Source organism: Neomonachus schauinslandi, chromosome 4, assembly GCF_002201575.2.
Source record: "Neomonachus schauinslandi chromosome 4, ASM220157v2, whole genome shotgun sequence".
NCBI lineage: Eukaryota > Metazoa > Chordata > Mammalia > Carnivora > Phocidae > Neomonachus > Neomonachus schauinslandi.
Window position 1 is genome coordinate 38,630,690 of NC_058406.1, and position 19,157 is coordinate 38,649,846.

At 38.1% G+C, this 19,157-nt stretch overlaps 1 protein-coding gene and 1 pseudogene across 1 annotated transcript in view; both read right to left on the reverse strand.

Moving 5' to 3' along the window:
- AGBL4 (AGBL carboxypeptidase 4) overlaps positions 1 to 19,157 on the reverse strand; it is a 1,445,284-nt gene that overhangs the window by 1,270,694 nt on the left and 155,433 nt on the right. The gene's annotated exons all lie outside the window — the stretch shown is intronic.
- On the reverse strand, positions 18,191 to 18,292 carry LOC123324808 (annotated as a pseudogene).

Here is a 19,157-nt window from a genome sequence, read left to right on the forward strand (position 1 = left end):
GTGCAAGGCTAAGAAGAAAACAGTGCAAGATCATTCACAAATGGTTCCACATAACCCAGAACACTGACATGAAGGAAATGGGCACTGGGCTAAATGGTTATTGCAGGAATGTTGACATTAGGAAAAATATTGAAGTATCTGAGCATGCAACACCAAGGTGTTTAAAATTTATCACTTACCCTGTTACATAAACCACCTTTTCTCTTTCTTCTGGGTTTCCTTGATAAATATTAATTTTCTACCCTTAGACTAATTAATTTTCTATTCATTCATTCCACATTTACTGGAGAGCTACTATGTGCCACATACTATACCAAGATACACTATAAGAAAGAGAGAGTCTAAGAGAAGTCTTTGTCCTCCAACAGCTGAAAATCTACATGTAAATAAATCATTATAATGTGCAATGAGAAAAGTAGATATATGAATCTCCCAGATGAAAGATATGGGAAAGAAGCTAGAACTATAAGATTTAATGGACCAAAAAAGTGCATCATCTGCAAGAATCTTAAACAATAGCTGTAGAAGTATCAGGCTAAGGGAGAATCAAAGAATTCTAGAATGCTCCAGCTCCAAGGGAACTATAATTAATTTCTATTAAACAAACAAACAAAAAAAGCAGGGCACCTGAGTGGCTTAGTCAGTTAAGTGTCTGACTTTTGATTTTGGCTCAGGTTATGATCTCGGGTCCTGGGATGAAGCCCTGCCTCAGGCTCCACTCTTAAGCAGGAAGTCTGCTTAAGATTCTCTCTTCCTCTCCCTCTGCCTCTGCCCCTCCCCCTGCTTGTGCTCACCCACTCATTCACACTCTCTCCCTCCCTCTCTCTCAAATAAAAAAAATTTTTAAAAAAAAAAAAAAACTACTCCTGGCAAAGTAATTACCAACCACTGTGTCAGGCTCTGATGATCTGATGATACACAAATAAACCCTGGTCTCTGCCTACTTCAAGAAACCCACAACCCAGTGAAAAAGCTCATGACTACTACTCACTAGTAGGCAGAAGGCATTAAAAAGTGTATGAATATACAGAAAAAAATAAAACTGAAAATTTTATTAGTATAGAATGTCACGTCACTAGGATGAGACTTAAAAGCACCTCTTAATTAAAACATACTCTCCTGCTATAAACTCTGGAGTATTATTTCATCAACTCTACCTCTGAAAAGGCATGTGCCAGCATCACATGACAAACTATCTTATGAGGGATTCAGATAACTGCACTAAAAAGCTACAGGGGCTGATAGTATTCAAGTAACCATCATCTCTCATCTGACTGTTCTTTAAATACACTATGCATGCTCTTACCTCAGGTAAAGAGGTAAAAATTTATTTTTACAGGTAAAAATAACCTTTTTTTACTTTTAGATAAAAATAACCACTCCCTCCTTGGTAACTCTATCACACCCTATACAGATTCTGCTAACTTGTACTTGATTCATTAATTTATTCATTCTCTTACTTGAGTACTTTTTGAGCACCCATTATGTACAAGACAGCATACTACATGCTGAGAATATAAAGCACTCAAAAATACAGACACAATCCTGTCTTCATGGAACTTACATTCTAGAGGGGGAGACATAATAATCAAATTTAAAAATAAATATATAACAAATCTGGTGATATAAATGCTAAGAACAAAAATAAAATAGGGTAAGAGGGATGGGAGAGATGAAGAGAGAGTACTATACTAGTTGTGTAGCCAGCAAAACCTCCCTGATATGATTAACATTTTATCAGAGACATGAATGAAGTGAAAGATGTACCATGTAAATATCTTGGGGGCAGAGCATTCCAGGCAATAGAAGTGGAAAGGCCCTGAGGTAAGAGCATGCATAATGTATTTAAAGAACAGTCAGATAAGAGATATGGTGACTTGAATACTATCCGCCCCTGTAGCTTTTTAGTGCAGTTATCTGAATCCCCCATCAGACTGTGAACTCCCTGAAAGCATGGATCCAATCTTAGCTACCTCTGAGTCCCCACTGCCTAAACAGAACTGAACAGGTGGACACTCAATAAATATCTGAGTAATTAATGAGAAAGGATCCAATCCTTCTCTCCTTTGCTTGATTTACTCCCTGGTATTATTGATAGATATGCACTACATCCTTCACTGGGATTTAAGTTTTCCTGAGAGCAAGTGCTATGTCAGATATATTTTTTCCTCTTCTTCCCATCCCACACCTTCCTCTACTTCCTGGCAAGTGCTGTACAAATATAATGCAGGACCAAAAGAAATAAAACCACTGAAGGTATATCTTGGTGCTGTGCTACCAAAAGTCATCCGGAATAGGGAATAAAGAGCAGAAATCCTAGATCAAAATTCTCTGTGGAAACAAATGGTACAAAAATACTGAAACAAAGATAGGGCAAACATCAAATTTCTATTACTACCCCCTCTTACCTGTACCACTTTACAGATGCAACTAGTCATACTGTCACAAAGTATTCTTTCAGGATCCAGAGCTGGGTCAGTAGACAGTGATCCCAGAGAGGAAAGCCAGGGGGTCTGAAGGATAGTGCTCAAAAACCATAAAATGCTCAGCCATGACTTCAGGTGGAAAAGGATCCAAAAGGTCTATCTGCAGGCAGTAATGGAAACCAAGCATAATTGCCACTTAGTGGTCCAGGGAAATCCGCCTATTCACATCTGGATCCCAGACAGTGATTGGGAAAATAAAAAGTAAATTTGGATATAGACATGGTGAAAATTAGGCCACCCCGCCCAGATTCCCATCAAGAGGGCAAGGGCTCAAGGTAATACTTAAAGAGGCTTAAAGTGATAATAATTCTAAGATTTTAAGCTAGGTAAAACTATGGCACAAAAAACTAGGTATCAAAAAAGAACCCACTTCTAAAGACTATACCAATGGAAATAATGCAAGAAATTCTACAACTTATAAACTAGGGACCAGGTTTTGTCTCTTGCACATCAGATAGCAAGGCAGCAACTAGCTGATAGTTGGCAGCAACTCTGATACTAACCACAGACATTATCCTCTGGTCAAGATTGGCTCAGAGATAAGGCGTATTGGGATGAAAGGCAAGGCCCATCAGCAGTATATCTAACTGCTGCGAGCCAGGAAGAGTAAAGGTATGCATGGCAGCTGGTCCACAAAATCAGAGATTCGTCAAGCTGGAAAAACCACTGCAGTCTTTCAAACCCAACTATGTAAGAGATGTCTGTCACTTCCCCTCCACCCACAGCCCCTTCTTAGAGAATCTGTATTACCCACAGCCCTTAAAAAGAAGCCCTATAAAAGATGGCGGAGGAGTAGGAGACCTGGATTTCGTCTCCTCTCAGGAATTCAGCTGGATAGGGATCAAACCATTCTGAACACCTACAAACTCAACAGGAGGTCGAAGAAAAGAAGAGCAACAACTCTCTCATCAGAAAAGCGACCACTTTCTGGAAGGTAGGACGTGCGGAGAAGTGAATCCGAGGCGATATTCGGGAGGAGAGACGGCGGGGGAGGGGCCTCCGGCGGCCGCTTCTGGCAAGTGATAGAGCCGCGGAGCACAAAATCGGAACTTTTAAAAGTCTGCTCCGCTGAGGGACGTCACTCTGGTGGCTAAACGGGGGGTGGAACCCTCCGGGACAGTGTGGTCTCAGGACCCTCGGGGTCACAGAAAGACTGGGGGTGCCTGAGTGTGGCAGAGCTCCCAGGTATCGGAGCAGGGAAGCCGGCTGCAGAGGCGGAGCCCAGGCGCGGGCTCTCAGCTCGGGGTTGCCATAAACTGTGATCCGCGGCACAGTCAGGCCACTGCTCCTCCAGCAGGGACCCAACAAGCGGCAGATCCGGGGAGACTCACCTTCCTCCCCCGGGAGGAGCCGCGCGGGAGTGCACCGCAGGGATCTGCTGGGTTTGGAGACTCCACCCGGGGTCGGGTGCCAGAGATAGAAACGCGCGGTCACAGGCCGGGTGAGCACGGAGTGCGGCTAGAGACCGGGGAGACGGGAGTGACTGACGGCTTTTCTCTGGGGGCTCACTGAGAAGCGGGGCCCCGAGTTCTCGGCTCCTCCGGGGCGGAGATTGGGAGGCCGCCATTTTCACTCTCCGCCTCCAAAGCGGTACGGAAAGCTCGCAGGGAACAAAAGCCCCGGAGAGCAAACCCCAGCAGATTACTTAGCTGGGAGGGGGCAAGGGCGGGGCAATTCTGCCTCCGGCAAAGACATTTGGAAACCACGGGAACAGGCCCCTCCCCAGAAGATCAGCGAGAACAGCCAGCCAAGACCAAGTTTACCCATCAATGAGAACGGCAGAACTCCAGCTCTAGGGGACTACTGCACATAGAATTCATGGCTTTTTTACCATGATTCTGTAGTCTTTCAAAGTTAATTTTTTTTAACTGTCTTTTTGAATTTTTCTTTTTCCCTTTTTCAACCAACATCTTATCAATCCCTTTTTTTTTAAAAAAAAACATTTTTATTTTTCATTTTTAGAGTCATATTCTATCCCTTCATAGTAGTTACCCATATTTTTGGCTTATATATATAAGTTGTTCTCTCTTTAAAATTTTGAGATAGTTTCTTCTAACAGATCAAAATATACCCTAAATCTCTAGTATATGGTGTTTTCTGTTCCCCTGCCTGATCACATCCTCTCCCTTTTTTTTTTCTCTTTTTTTAAATCCTCTTCTTTCTTTTTTCAAACAACTTCTTATCAATTCCTTTTATAAAATTTTTTATAATTTCCATCTTTACAGTCATATTCCATCCCTTCATCATATCAACCCTTATTTTTGTACATATATAAGTTTTTCTTTCTTTAAAATTTTGGGAGGCACTTTCTTCTAAAAGACCAAAATACACCCCAAATCTAGTGTGTGGCACTGATCATATTTGATCACATTCTGGTTTTTTTGTTGTTGTTTTGTTTTGTTTGTTTTTGTTTTTATCTTTATCTTTTTCTTTTTTTTCTTTTTCTTTTTTCTCTCTTTCCCTTTCTTTTCCCACTGCTTCAGGTTTTTTCTGATTTGTTTAGAGTATATTTTCTGGGGACGTTGTTACTCTGCTAGCATTTTGTTCTCTCATTAATCTATTCTCCTCTGCACAAAATGACAAGACGGAAAAAAATCACCTCAACAAAAAGAACAAGAGGTAGTACCGACTGCCAGGGACCTACTCAATACGGACATTAGTACAATGTCAGATCTAGAGTTCAGAATCATCACTTTAAAGATACTAGCTGGGCTTGAAAAAAATATGGAAGTTATTAGAGAAACCCTTTCTGGAGAAGTAAAAGAACTAAAATCCAACCAAGTAGAAATCAAAAAGGCTATTAATGAGGTGCAATCAAAAATGGGGGCGCTAACTGCTAGAATAAATGAGGCAGAAGAGAGAATCAGTAATATAGAAGATGAAATGATGGAAAATAAAGAAGCTGAGAAAAAGAGAGATAAACAACTACTGGATCACGAGGGCAGAATTCGAGAGATAAGCGATACCATAAGACGAAACAACATTAGAATAATTGGGATCCCAGAAGAAGAAGAAAGAGAGAGAGGGGCAGAAGGTATAATGGAGCAAATTATAGCAGAGAACTTCCCTAATTTGGGGAAGGAAACAGGCATGAAAATCCAGGAAGCACAGAGAACCCCTCTCAAAATCAATAAAAATAGCTCAACACCCCGACATCTAATAGTAAAACTTACGAGTCTCATAGACACAGAGAAAATCCTGAAAGCAGCTCGGGAGAAGAGATATGTAACCTACAAGGGTAGAAACATTAGATTGGCAACAGACCTATCCACAGAGACCTGGCAGGCCAGAAAGGACTGGCAGGATATATTCAGAGCACTAAATGAGAAAAATATGCAGCCAAGAATACTATATCCAGCTAGGCTGTCATTGAAAATTGAAGGAGAGATAAAAAGCTTCCAGGACAAACAAAAACTAAAGGAATTTGCAAACACAAAACCAGCCCTACAGGAAATCTTGAAAGGAGTCCTCTAAGCAAAGAGAGACCCCAAAAGCAACATAGACCAGAAAGGAACACAGACAATATACGGTAACAGTCACCTTACAGGCAATACAATGGCACTAAATTCCTATCTTTCAATAGTTACCCTGAATGTAAATGGGCTCAATGCCCCAATCAAAAGACACAGGCTATCAGACTGGAATAAAAAACAAGACCCATCGATATGTTGTCTGCAAGAGACTCATTTTAGACCCAAAGACAAACCCAGATTGAAAGTGAGGGGGTGGAAAACCATTTACCATGCTAATGGACACGAAAAGAAAGCTGGGGTGGCAATCCTTATATCAGACAAATTAGATTTTAAACCAAAGACTGTAATAAGAGATGAGGAAGGACATTATATCCTACTTAAAGGGTCTATCTAACAAGAAGATCTAACAATTGTAAATATCTATGCCCTTAACATGGGAGCAGCCAATTATATAAGGCAATTAATAACAAAAGCAAAGAAACACATTGACAACAATACAATAATAGTGGGGGAATTTAACACCCCCCTCACTGAAATGGACAGATCGTCTAAGCAAAAGATCAACAAGGAAATAAAGACTTTAAATGACACACTGGACCAAATGGACTTCATAGACATATTCAGAACATTCCACCCCAAAGCAACAGAACACACATTCTTCTCTACTGCCCATGGAAAATTCTCCAGAATCGATCACATCCTAGGTCATAAATCAGGTCTCAACCAGTACCAAAAGATTGGGATCATTCCCTGCCTATTTTCAGACCACAATGCTTTGAAACTAGAACTCAATCCCAAGAGGAAAGTCGGAAAGAACTCAAATACATGCAGGCTAAAGAGCATCCTACTGAAGAATGAATGGGTCAACCAGGAAATTAAAGAAGAATTAAAAAAATACATGGAAACCAATGAAAATGAAAACACAACTATTCAAAATATTTGGGATGCAGCAAAGGCAGTCCTAAGAGGAAAGTATATAGCAATACAAGCCTTTCTCAAAAAACAAGAAAGGTCTCAAGTACACAACCTAACCCTACACATAAAGGAGCTGGAGAAAGAACAGCAAATAAAGCCTAAACCCAGCAGGAGAAGAGAAATAATCAAGATCAGAGCAGAAATCAATGAAATAGAAACTAAAAGAACAGTAGAACAGATCAACGAAACTAGGAGCTGGTTCTTTGAAAGAATTAACAAGATTGATAAACCCCTGGCCAGACTTATCAAAAAGAGAAGAGAAATGACCCAAATCAACAAAGTCATGAATGAAAGAGGAGAGATCACAACCAACACCAAAGAAATACAAACAATTATAAGAACATATTAGGAGCAACTCTATGCCAGCAAATTAGATAACCTGGAAGAAATGGATGCATTCCTAGAGATGTATCAACTACCAAAACTGAACCAGGAAGAAATAGAAACCCTGAACAGACCTATAACCACTAAGGAAATTGAAGCAGTCATCAAAAATCTCCCAAAAAACAAAAGCCCAGGGCCAGATGGCTTCCCAGGGGAATTCTACCAAACATTTCAAGAAGAATTAATACCTATTCTTCTGAAACTGTTCCAAAAAATAGAAATGGAAGGAAAACTTCCAAACTCATTTTATGAGGCCAGCATTACCTTGATCCCAAAACCAGACAAAGACCCCATCAAAAAGGAGAATTACAGACCAATATCCCTGATGAACATGGATGCAAAAATTCTCACCAAAATACTAGCCAATAGGATTGAACGGTACATTAAAAGGATTATTCACCATGACCAAGTGGGATTTATCCCTGGGCTGCAAGGTTAGTTCAACATCCGCAAATCAATCAATGTGATACAATACATTAACAAAAGAAAGAACAAGAATCATATGATCCTCTCAATAGATGCAGAAAAAGCATTTGACAAAGTACAGCATCCTTTCTTGATCAAAACTCTTCAGAGTATAGTCATAGAGGGTACATATATCAATATCATAAAAGCCATCTATGAAAAACCTACAGCAAATATCATTCTCAATGGGGAAAAACTGAGAGCTTTCCCCCTAAGGTCAGGAACGTGGCAGGGATGTCCACTATCACCACTGCTATTCAACATAGTATTGGAAGTCCTAGCCACAGCAATCAGACAACAAAAAGAAATCAAAGGCATCCAAATTGGCAAGGAAGAAGTCAAACTCTCACTCTTTGCAGATGATATGATACTTTATGTGGAAAACCCAAAAGACTCCACCCCAAAACTGCTAGAACTCATACAGGAATTCAGTCAAGTGGCAGGATATAAAATCAATGCACAGAAGTCAGTGGCATTCCTATACACCAACAACAAGACAGAAGAAAGAGAAATTAAGGAGTCGATCCCATTTACAATTGCACCCAAAACCATAAGATACCTAGGAATAAATCTAACCAAAGAGACAAAGGATCTGTACTCAGAAAACTATAAAATACTCATGAAAGAAATTGAGGAAGACACAAAGAAATGGAAAAACATTCCATGCTCATGGATTGGAAGAACAAATATTGTGAAGATGTCAATGCTACCTAGAGCAATCTACACATTCAATGCAATCCCCATCAAAATACCATCCACTTTTTTCAAAGAAATGGAACAAATAATCCTAAAATTTGTATGGAACCAGAAAAGACCCCGCATAGCCAGAGGAATGTTGAAAAAGAAAAGCAAAGCCGGCGGCATCACAATTCCGGACTTCCAGCTCTATTACAAAGCTGTCATCATCAAGACAGTATGGTACTGGCACAAAAACAGACACATAGATCAATGGAACAGAATAGAGAGCCCAGAAATGGACCCTCAACTCTATGGTCAACTCATCTTTGACAAAGCAGGAAAGAATGTCCAATGGAATAAAGACAGTCTCTTCAACAAATGGTGTTGGGAAAATTGGATAGCCACATGCAGAAGAATGAAACTGGACCATTTCCTTACACCACACACAAAAATAGACTCCAAATGGTTGAAAGACCTCAATGTGAGACAGGAGTCCATCAAAATCCTAAAGGAGAACACAGGCAGCAACCTCTTTGACCTCAGCCGAAGCAACTTCTTCCTAGAAACATCGCCAAAGGCAAGGGAAGCAGGGGCAAAAATGAACTATTGGGACTTCATCAAGATAAAAAGCTTTTGCAAAGCAAAGGAAACAGTCAACAAAACCAAAAGACAACCGACAGAATGGGAGAAGATATTTGCAAATGACATATCAGATAAAGGGCTAGTATCCAAAATCTATAAAGAACTCATCAAACTCAACACCCAAAGAACAAAGAATCCAATCAAGAAATGGGCAGAAGACATGAACAGACATTTTTCCAAAGAAGACATCCAAATGGCCAACAGACACATGAAAAAGTGCTCAACATCGCTCGGCATCAGGGAAATCCAAATCAAAACCTCAATGAGATACCACCTCACACCAGTCAGAATGGCTAAAATTAACAAGTCAGGAAATGACAGATGTTGGCGGGGATGCGGAGAAAGGGGAACCCTCCCACACTGTTGGTGGGAATGCAAGCTGGTGCAGCCACTCTGGAAAACTGTATGGAGGTTCCTCAAAAAGTTGAAAATAGAGCTACCATATGATCCAGCAATTGCACTACTGGGTATTTACCCCAAAGATACAAAAGTAGGGATCCGAAGGGGTACGTGCACCCCGATGTTTATAGCAGCAATGTCCACAATAGCCAAACTGTGGAAAGAGCCAAGATGTCCATCAACAGATGAATGGATAAAGAAGATCTGGTATATATATACAATGGAATATTATGCAGCCATCAAAAGGAACGAGATCTTGCCATTTGCAACGATGTGGATGGAACTGGAGGGTATTATGTTGAGTGAAATAAGTCAAACAGAGAAAGACATGTATCATATGATCTCACTGATATGAGGAATTCTTAATCTCAGGAAACAAACTGAGGGTTGCTGGAGTGGGGGGTGGGGTGGGAAGGATGGGGTGACTGGGTGATAGACACTGGGGAGGGTATGTGCTCTGGTAAGCGCTGTGAATTTTGCAAGACTGTTGAATCTCAGATCTGTACCTCTGAAACAAATAACGCAATATATGTTAAGAAAAAAAAAAAAGAAGAAGAAGAAGAAGGTAGCGGGAGGGGAAGAATGAAGCGGGGGAAATCGGAGGGGTAGACGAACCATGAGAGACGATGGACTCTGAAAAACAAACAGGGTTCTAGAGGGGAGGGGGGTGGGAGGATGGGTTAGCCTGGTGGTGGGTACTGAGGAGGGCACGTTCTGCATGGAGCACTGGGTGTTATGCACAAACAATGAATCATGGAACACTTCATCTAAAACTAATGATGTAATGTATGGGGATTAACATAAGAATAAAAAAAAAAAAAAAGAAGCCCTATATACCCAAGACTATCACCCTCTTTAACCACAACTGACCAGACCCAAGCTGAACCAATAACATTTTCAGAATGAAAATTATCATTCTAAATGATAATTTAGAATTAAAATGTAAGACTGAGTTTATTAGATAATGTCGAGCAGGCCAAAATCAACACTATGGCAAGTGAAAGCCACAACAAGCAGGGAACACAAGGAAAACAAACTCAAGATCATACCGGCCCAGGCATATATAGAAGGAGGAAGAGGCTAGCCTGACAATTTTCCAGTTTCGTTTATGCCTATTGGATTAAAAATATTTATTAGTGACTGATAATTCTTGGATAAAATTTCCCTTGAAAAGCAGTCTCATTCTTTAGAATTTGGGTTATCTTTAATAACATATAATTTTCATTTGCTATACTGTTATTTATAGTCCTGTGTTAAATATTCAGATTCAATTATAATCATTCTATTCCTAGATGATATTAAGTTATACTTTAAATATGATCCAATATCCCAGGATCCACAAATCTCAGTAAGAAGAAAGCATACCCTTCCCTTCAGCAATGAGCATCCAAATTTTACTTATAAAATTGTTTCCATATTTTACCCTGTTTAGATGTATAAAAGGTTAACATCTAATTCCATTTACAATGCTGATCCAGCAAGAAAGAAATTAATTTGGCATTAGAATAGTAACATCAATTTCCCATGTATCTGAAGTAATGCATTTACTGGAAAGAGATTAATATCAATTCCATAAATCATTCACATGCTTTTTCCGGAGTTAGAGACATCTGAGTAATGTCATATATGTGAGCTGATATCACTTTGTGCATACTCCATTCGTTAATCTATGCCTGGGGTTGCAGAATAGTTGTCAGAAGAAAATATAAAACTTGGAAAAGAATCAATCTTTCTGTTCTTAATTTTTTGTGACTTGTTTTAGGTAAGGTAAGCCAAATGTTGCCTGAAAAGTGATGACATTGATCCATACTGGCAGCCAGTATTTTCAGGAAAAAAAAATTTTTTTTAAATCAAACATGTGGTCAATTGTCATCCTAGTGGTAACAACCACTTAATACACATATGATAAGACAATGTGTAAATGTCAATGTAAAGATTACATTAAGGATCCTCAATAAAATGCTGACTGAAAAGAGAATTGAGTCTGAACCTCTCCTGTAAACATCAACTCTTCCTTGTTATCATTGAATTTCATTATCACACAATCTCAGAGTTCTTTGTGTCAGGGTTCTCCATAGAAATAGAAGCAATAAGGGGTGTGTGTGTGTGTGTGTGTGTGTGAGTGTGTGTGTGTGTGTGTGTAGAAAGAGATTTATTATAAGGAATTGGCTCATACTATTATGAAGGGTAACAAGTCCCAAAATCTGCAGTTAGCAAAATAGAGTCCCACAAGAGCCAGCGGTATAGTTCCAGGCAAATGCCAGCAGTCGCAAAACCTAGGAAGAGCCAATGTTTCAGTTCAGCTGAACACAGAAAAAAAACTGATGTCCCAGCTCAAGGCACTCAGGCAGGAAGAGTTTCTCCTTACTAAGGGGAGGCTCAGCCTTTTTGTTATATTCAGGTTTTCCCACATTAGGGAGGGCAACCTACTTTATTCAGTCTACCAATTTAAATATTAATCTTATCTAGAAATACCTTCACAGACACACCCAGAATAATGTTTTACCAAATGTCTGGGCATTCCACGGCCCAGTGAAGCTGAAACATAAAATTAATTTTCACAGTACCTCAGAGATCATCTACCAACCCCCAAAATACAGGCCCCAGACCCCTTCATATCAAGGAATGAGAAAAACAAGACCCAGATGTGAGCTTGGAGCTCCTAATGCCCAGTAAATATTAGTTATTTTTGACCAATTGATAATTATTAACCTAAACGTAAATCTTTCATTACAAGTCACATGTGGCTAACAAAACTACAGAAAAAAAGGAAGTATGTGATCCAAAGGAAAGAACCCAGGCCTTTGAGTCAGATGAGGATCAAATCCTGGCTCTGTAATTTACTACGTTACTTAAATTTTGACCCTCAGCTTCCTCACCTGAAATAGTGCCTATTTTATAACATTCTTAGAATTAGAGATAAGGTATATAATGTTTTTTACATAGTAGCCCTCATGTAGTAGATGCTCAATATTTCCCTAACACATCGTTACGTGTTCACTTTCCAGACACATGGGAGAATTCCATTTTTGCCCTCTTGAATATAGACATGGCCATATGACATGTTTTCACTACACAATGTGAATGGAAATTATTTGTGACCCTTGAAGGGTTTTTTATTACTTTAAAATCATAGTGAGAAATTTCTCTCTTGCCACAAATTCACAAAACCAAAAGTCCTTATATTTTGTACTATAGTAACAACTTACAGAATATTTCCCTATCTTCTATCATTTGCATGTAATAGCAGTATTGTCAACTAGGCAGGACAGGCTTCATTACTCCATTTTAGTGACTAGATCACACAATCAGAGAAGTTAAGTGAGTGCCCAAGGCCACATACATGATAAGTGCCAGGTCTTCTGATTCCCAGGGAATATCAACCAGTGAATGGGAAAAAAAAATCACACTGACAGTAAACTGTTTTGTAAAATAATTTATTGACATGTTGATTGGTTTTGGTGTTTTGTGTAGGATACCCCACATTCTATTTCCCCACACACTAGACATAACCCCCTACTACACACACACACACACACACACACACACACACACACACACAGAGCCCATACTCATTCTTCTCCAGGCCCCTTCAGATCTCTTGCCTCAGGGGAGGTTTATGTGACAGTAAAAAGGCAAAAGTAGCCTCTAACATTTTTCTCCCTCACATTAGCCATGATTATGCTAGTAGAAAAAGGGTCTTCCATTGGAAACAGAAAAGAGGAGGAAATAGTCCCACACACTGATAAAGTGATAGAAATCAAGGATCCCATGAGTGGTGGAAGGAAGAGGTGCTCCCTGGCAGTCCTCAGCAGGGGGTGGTTATGCAGGGCACCTAGGGAAGAATAATTCTGGACACTAGGGCTCTGGGTCTAGGCAAAGGCCCCAAAAAGACCCCCATTCCCAGCTTGCACTGAAGCATTCCACCTTCAAGGAGCTATGGGCTTGGATGATAAGGATATCTGTGTCCAGACATTTCAAAATCAGAAGGCCTCATCTCATTGCCTAAGTATCACATAAGCCTCTTGGCATTTTATGTAATGGTAGAGAAAGAGATAGAGCCTCAGGGAAGATGAGAAATTAAATTTCCCAAAATCCCAATGAGATGGAGAACAAGAGTCAGATTAATTTGATTTAAATAAACTAAAATAATTTGACATTTCTTGCTGAGTATATGAACTACGATCCACACCTACAACATACAAACAGGCCAAAATCCTTCTGAAAACATACACTTTTTTTTTTTTTTTTTTTTTTTTTTAAAAAAAAAACTGGGGGTTGCTGGAAGGGAGGTGGGTGGGGGGGATGGGTTAAATGGATGGTGGGTTTAAGGAGGGCACTTGTTATGATGAGTACTGGGTATTATATGTAAGTGATGAATCACTAAATTCTACTCCTGAAACCAAAAGTACACTATATGTTAGCTAACTTGAATTTAAATAAAAACTTGGTCCTGACTTGGGGGTGGGGGAGAAATCAGCATTTTGAGAAAATGAAAATAATACCAGTTCAGCAAAGTTTCCATAATGAGGAATAATAAATCTCTAAAGCTAACACGTGATGTTTTCCTTGCTATAACCAGAGAGTGATTTTGATAGTGAGTTAATCATCACTATTATCTTATATTGTTCTCTGGACTCAAATGTATATAGAAAGTAATAATTTCACACAGTACTTTCCAGGACCATAGGAAATAAAGCTGTGCTAGACTGAATAAAATTAAACCAGGGATGCAATGTGACCAAGAAGCAGAAGTTTTTGTTCCTGAACTCAATGATGGGCCTAATAATAAAAAGGCTTAAATAAGCAAATAAATAAATAAACAAATAAATAAATAAATACTTGGAAGGGAAAAAAAAAGAAAACATATTCTTGTCAATTTCAAACCTATGACATTTTCCTGACCATTCCTAAAGGACTAAGTTCTCCGAATCCACAAATGTCACCCTTTCTCCATAAATTGCTAGATATTCCAATTATCTACCTCCATCAATGAGGAACAATATATGGTATGAAAACATGCAAATAGTCTTCCCAGATTAGATACTCACTAAAAACAGGGAGTGAGTTAAAGCTCTCCGAAGTGGTAGCAGTTACACTCCCATCTACTCCATTTAAAGGGTCTCAACTTGCTGTCCTATGAGCTAACATAGAACATCACACTGGTTATTTGCTTGTACTACAACTTGGAGATGCTCAGGTTGTCATGAATAACCCAGCAAATAAATAGATCAATGCTGAATAACCAGAAACTAAGGTATATGAGCACAGGCTTAGAGGTCAGCTAGGCCTGAGCTGAACTACAGGTTCTACCACTTACTAGTTGTGTGCAGTTAAGCATGTCACTTTAACTTCTCTGAACCTCAATTTCCTTTTCCAAAAATAGGAATAAAATGTTTGCCCTCCTTTTTGTCCAGGATTTATGAGAGACCATAATAGATGTGAAAACACTTTGTTAACTACAAAATGCTATATAAATATTAGGAATTATTCATTTTTCTGCTTGCTCTTGCTGTTGTGGTTATTATTTTCCATCAGACCCTAACGTCTACCAGGAGTAACACATGGTGAGTTTTTACAAATAGGTCCATGTTATCCAGTGTACACTGTGAAGGGACAGTTACAAGGAAGCCTCTAAATTTATTTATTTATTTACTTACTTATTTATATATCATTTATTTAAGGAACATGCATTGAGTTGTCTATCATTACCAGACATTGTTTTAAGCATTCAATATTTAACTATATCTCCATCAACCTCTCATAGTGACCATTAGAAGTACTTCTTTTGGCCATCTGTATGACTTCTTTGGAAAACTGTCTATTCAGGTCCTCTGCCCATTTTTTAATCAGATTGAGGGTTTTGGTGTTAAATTCTTTATATATTTTGAATATTAACTCCCTATCAATTATATCACTTGCAAATATCTTCCCTCATTCAGTAGGTTGTCTTTTTGGTTTTTTGATGGTTTCACTCTATAAAAGCTTTTTATATTGATGCAATACCAGTAGTTTATTTTTGTTTTTCTTTAACTTGCCTGAGGAGACCTATCTAGAAAAATACTGCTACAACAAATGTCAAAGAAATTACTGCCAATATTCTCTTCTAGAATGTTTATGGTTTCAGGCCTCACATTCAGCTCTTCAATCTGTTTTGAGTTTATTTTTATGTATGGTGTAAGAAAGTGGTCCAGTTTCATTCTTTTGCAGTTGTCCAGTTTACCCAGGACCGTTTATTCTTACCTCCTTTGTCATAGATTAATGGACCATGTAAGTGTGGGTATATTTCTGGGCTCTCTATTCTGTTCCATTGGTCTCTTGTCTATTTTTGTGCCAGTACCATACTGTTTTGATTACTATAGCTTTGTAGTGTATCTTGACATCTAGGCTTGTGATACCTCCAGCTTCATTTTTCTTTCTCAAGACTGCTTTGGCTATTTGGGATCTTTTGTGTTCCATACAAATTTTAGGATTATTTGGTCTAGTTCTGTGAAAAATGTTATTGGTATATTGATAGGGGTTACACTGATCCTGTAGATTGCTTTAGGTAGCATGGACCCTTTAACAATATTAATTCTTACAATAAGGAATGTGGTATATCTTTACACTTGCTTGTATCATCTTCAATTTCTTTTATCAATTCCTACACTTTTCACAGTAGAGGTATTTTATCTCCTTGATTAAGTTTATTTCTAGGTATTTCATCCCTTTGGGTGCAATTACAAATGGGATTGTTTCTTAGTTTCTGTTACTTTGTTCTTAGAGTTTAGAAATGCAACAGATTTCTGTATATTAGTTTTGTATGCTATAACTATACTGAAATGTATTTATTAGTTCCACTAGTTTTTGGTGCAGCCATTAGGCTTTTCTATATATAGTATCATGTCATCTGCAAATAATGAAAGTTTTTCTTCTTCCTTGCCAATTTGTATGCCTTTTGATTTCTTTTTCTTTTCTTTTCTTTTTTTTTTTAAAGATTTTATTTATTTATATGACAGAGACACAGCGAGAGAAGGAATACAAGCAGGGGGAGTGGGAGAGGGAGAAGCAGGATTCCCACAGAGCAGGGAGCCCGATGTGGGACTCGATCCCAGGACCCTGGGATCATGACCTGAGCCAAAGGCAGACGCTTAACGACTGAGCCACCCAGGTGCCCCTGATTTCTTTTTCTTGTCTGACTACTGTGGATAGGACTTCCTGTAGAATGTTCAAAGAGGTGACAGTGAACATCCTTGTCGTGTTCCCTATCAAAAGAAAACCTTTTAGGTTTTCACCACTGAGTATTATGTTAGCTGTGAATTTTTCATATATTGCCTTTGTTATGTTCAGTTATAGTCCCTCTAAACCCACTTTGGCGAGAGGTTTTATCATAAATGGATATTGCACTTTGTCAAACGCTTTTTCTACATATACTGAGATGAACATATTGTTTTTATCCTTCCTCTGGTTAATGTGGTGTATCACACTAATTGATTTATGCTTATTGAACTGTCTTTGCATCCCTGGAATAAATCCAATTTGATCGTGGTGAATGACCTTTTTAATATACTAATGATTTTGGTTTTCTAACATTTTCTTGAGGATTTTTGCATCTACGTACATCAGATTTTTTTTATAGTTTTTTATTTTTGTAATCTCTCTGGTTTTAATATCAGGGTAATGCTTACCTTGTAGAATGAATTGCGAAGTTTTCCTTCCTCTTCTGTTTTTTGGAATAGTTTGAGCAGAATAGATATTAACTCTTAAATCTTTGGTAGAATTCACCTGTTAAGCCAGATGATCCTGGATTTTTGTTCATTGGGAGTTTTTTGATTACCAATTCAATTTCATTAGGAGTAATCAGTCTGTATAAATTTTCTATTTATTTCTGATTCAGTTTTAAGATTGTGTATTTCTACAAATTTATCTGTCCAGTTTTCAGGCATATAATTTTTATAATATTCTCTTACAATTCTTTAAATTTCTATGGATCAGTTGTTATTTCTCCTCCTTCATTCTGATTTTGAGTCCTCTCTCTTTTTTTTTTTTTTTTTTATGAGTCTGGCTAAAGATTTATCAATTTTATTTATCCTTTCAAAGAATCAGCTCTTGGTTTCATTGTGATCTTTTATTTTATTTTTTAGTTTCTATTTATTTTCACTCTAATCTTCATTATTTACTTCTTTCTACTGAATTGGTGCTTTGTTCTTCTTTTTCTAGTTCCTTTAGGCATAAGGTTATATTGTTTGAGATTTTTCTTAAGATAGGCCTGTATCACTACAAACTTCCCTCTTAGACTACTTTTGCTGCACCCCAAAGATTTGGGACTGCTGTGTTTCCATATTTATTTGTGTCCATGTATTTTTTTTATTTCCTTTGATTTCTTAGTTGACCCATTGATTCTTTAGTAGCATGTTATTTACCCTCCATGTGTTTGTGGTTTTTTTCTACTTTGTTTCTTATAACTGTTTTCTAGTTTCAACACAACTGTGGTCAGAAAAGATGCCTGATATAATTTCAATCTTCTTAAATTTATTGAGACTTGTTTTGTGCCCTAATGTGATCTATACTGGAGAGTGTTTCATGTGCCCTCAAAAAGAATGTGTATTCTGCTGTTTTTTAGATGGAATGTTCTGTATGTATCTGTTAAGTCCATCTAGTCTAATGTATCATTCAAAGCCACTGTTCCCTTATACATTTTCTGTCTGGATAATCTATCCATTGATGTAAGTGGGGTGTTATAGTCCCCTACTATTAAACTGATAAGAACAGATTCTACACTCGATCTTAGCTAAAAGGCAGAGAAGTGATTGCGAGAGATAGTAGCTACACTTGTGGTGAGCATACCATAATGTATTAATTTGTGAAATCATGTCCTACACCTAAAATTAATGTAACACTGTGTGTCAACTATACACAAATAAATAAATAAAAATTTATTTCTAAAGTCCCCTAATATTACTGTATTACTATCAATTTTCCCTTTATGTCTATTAATATTTATTTTATGCATTTAGGTGCTCCTACACTGGATGCATAGATATTGACATTTATTATATCTTGTTGTTGGATTAATCCTTTTCTCATTATGTAATGTCCTTCTTTGTATCTTGCTTTGTTTAAAACAGTCTTTGTTTTAAAGTCCATTCTGTCTGGGGGTGCCTGGGTGGCTCAGTCAGTTAAGCGTCTGCCTTCAACTCACGTCATGATCTCAGGGTCCTGGGATAGACCCCTGCATCAGGCTCCCTGCTCAGCAGGGAGTCTACTTCTCCCTCTCCCTCTGCCCTTCCCCCCAGCTTGTGCTCTCAATCTCCCTCTCTCTCAAATATGTAAATAAAATCTTTAAAAATAAATAAATAAACAAACAAATAAATAATAAAGTCCACTTTGTCTGCTATAAGTATTGCTACCCTGGCTTTTCCCCCCATGCTTCCATTTTCATGGACTATCTTTTTCCATCCATTCACTTTCAGTCTGTGTGTCTGTAGCTCTGAAATGAGTCTTCTGAAGGCAGCATGTATATGGGTCTTGTTTTTTCATCCATTTCATCACCCTATGTCTTTTGACTGGGGGCATTTACTCCATTTACATTTAAAGTAATTACTGAAAAATTTTTTAAAAAGTAATTATTGTTAGTTATATAGATACTGCAATTTTGTTGTTTTCTGTTTATTTT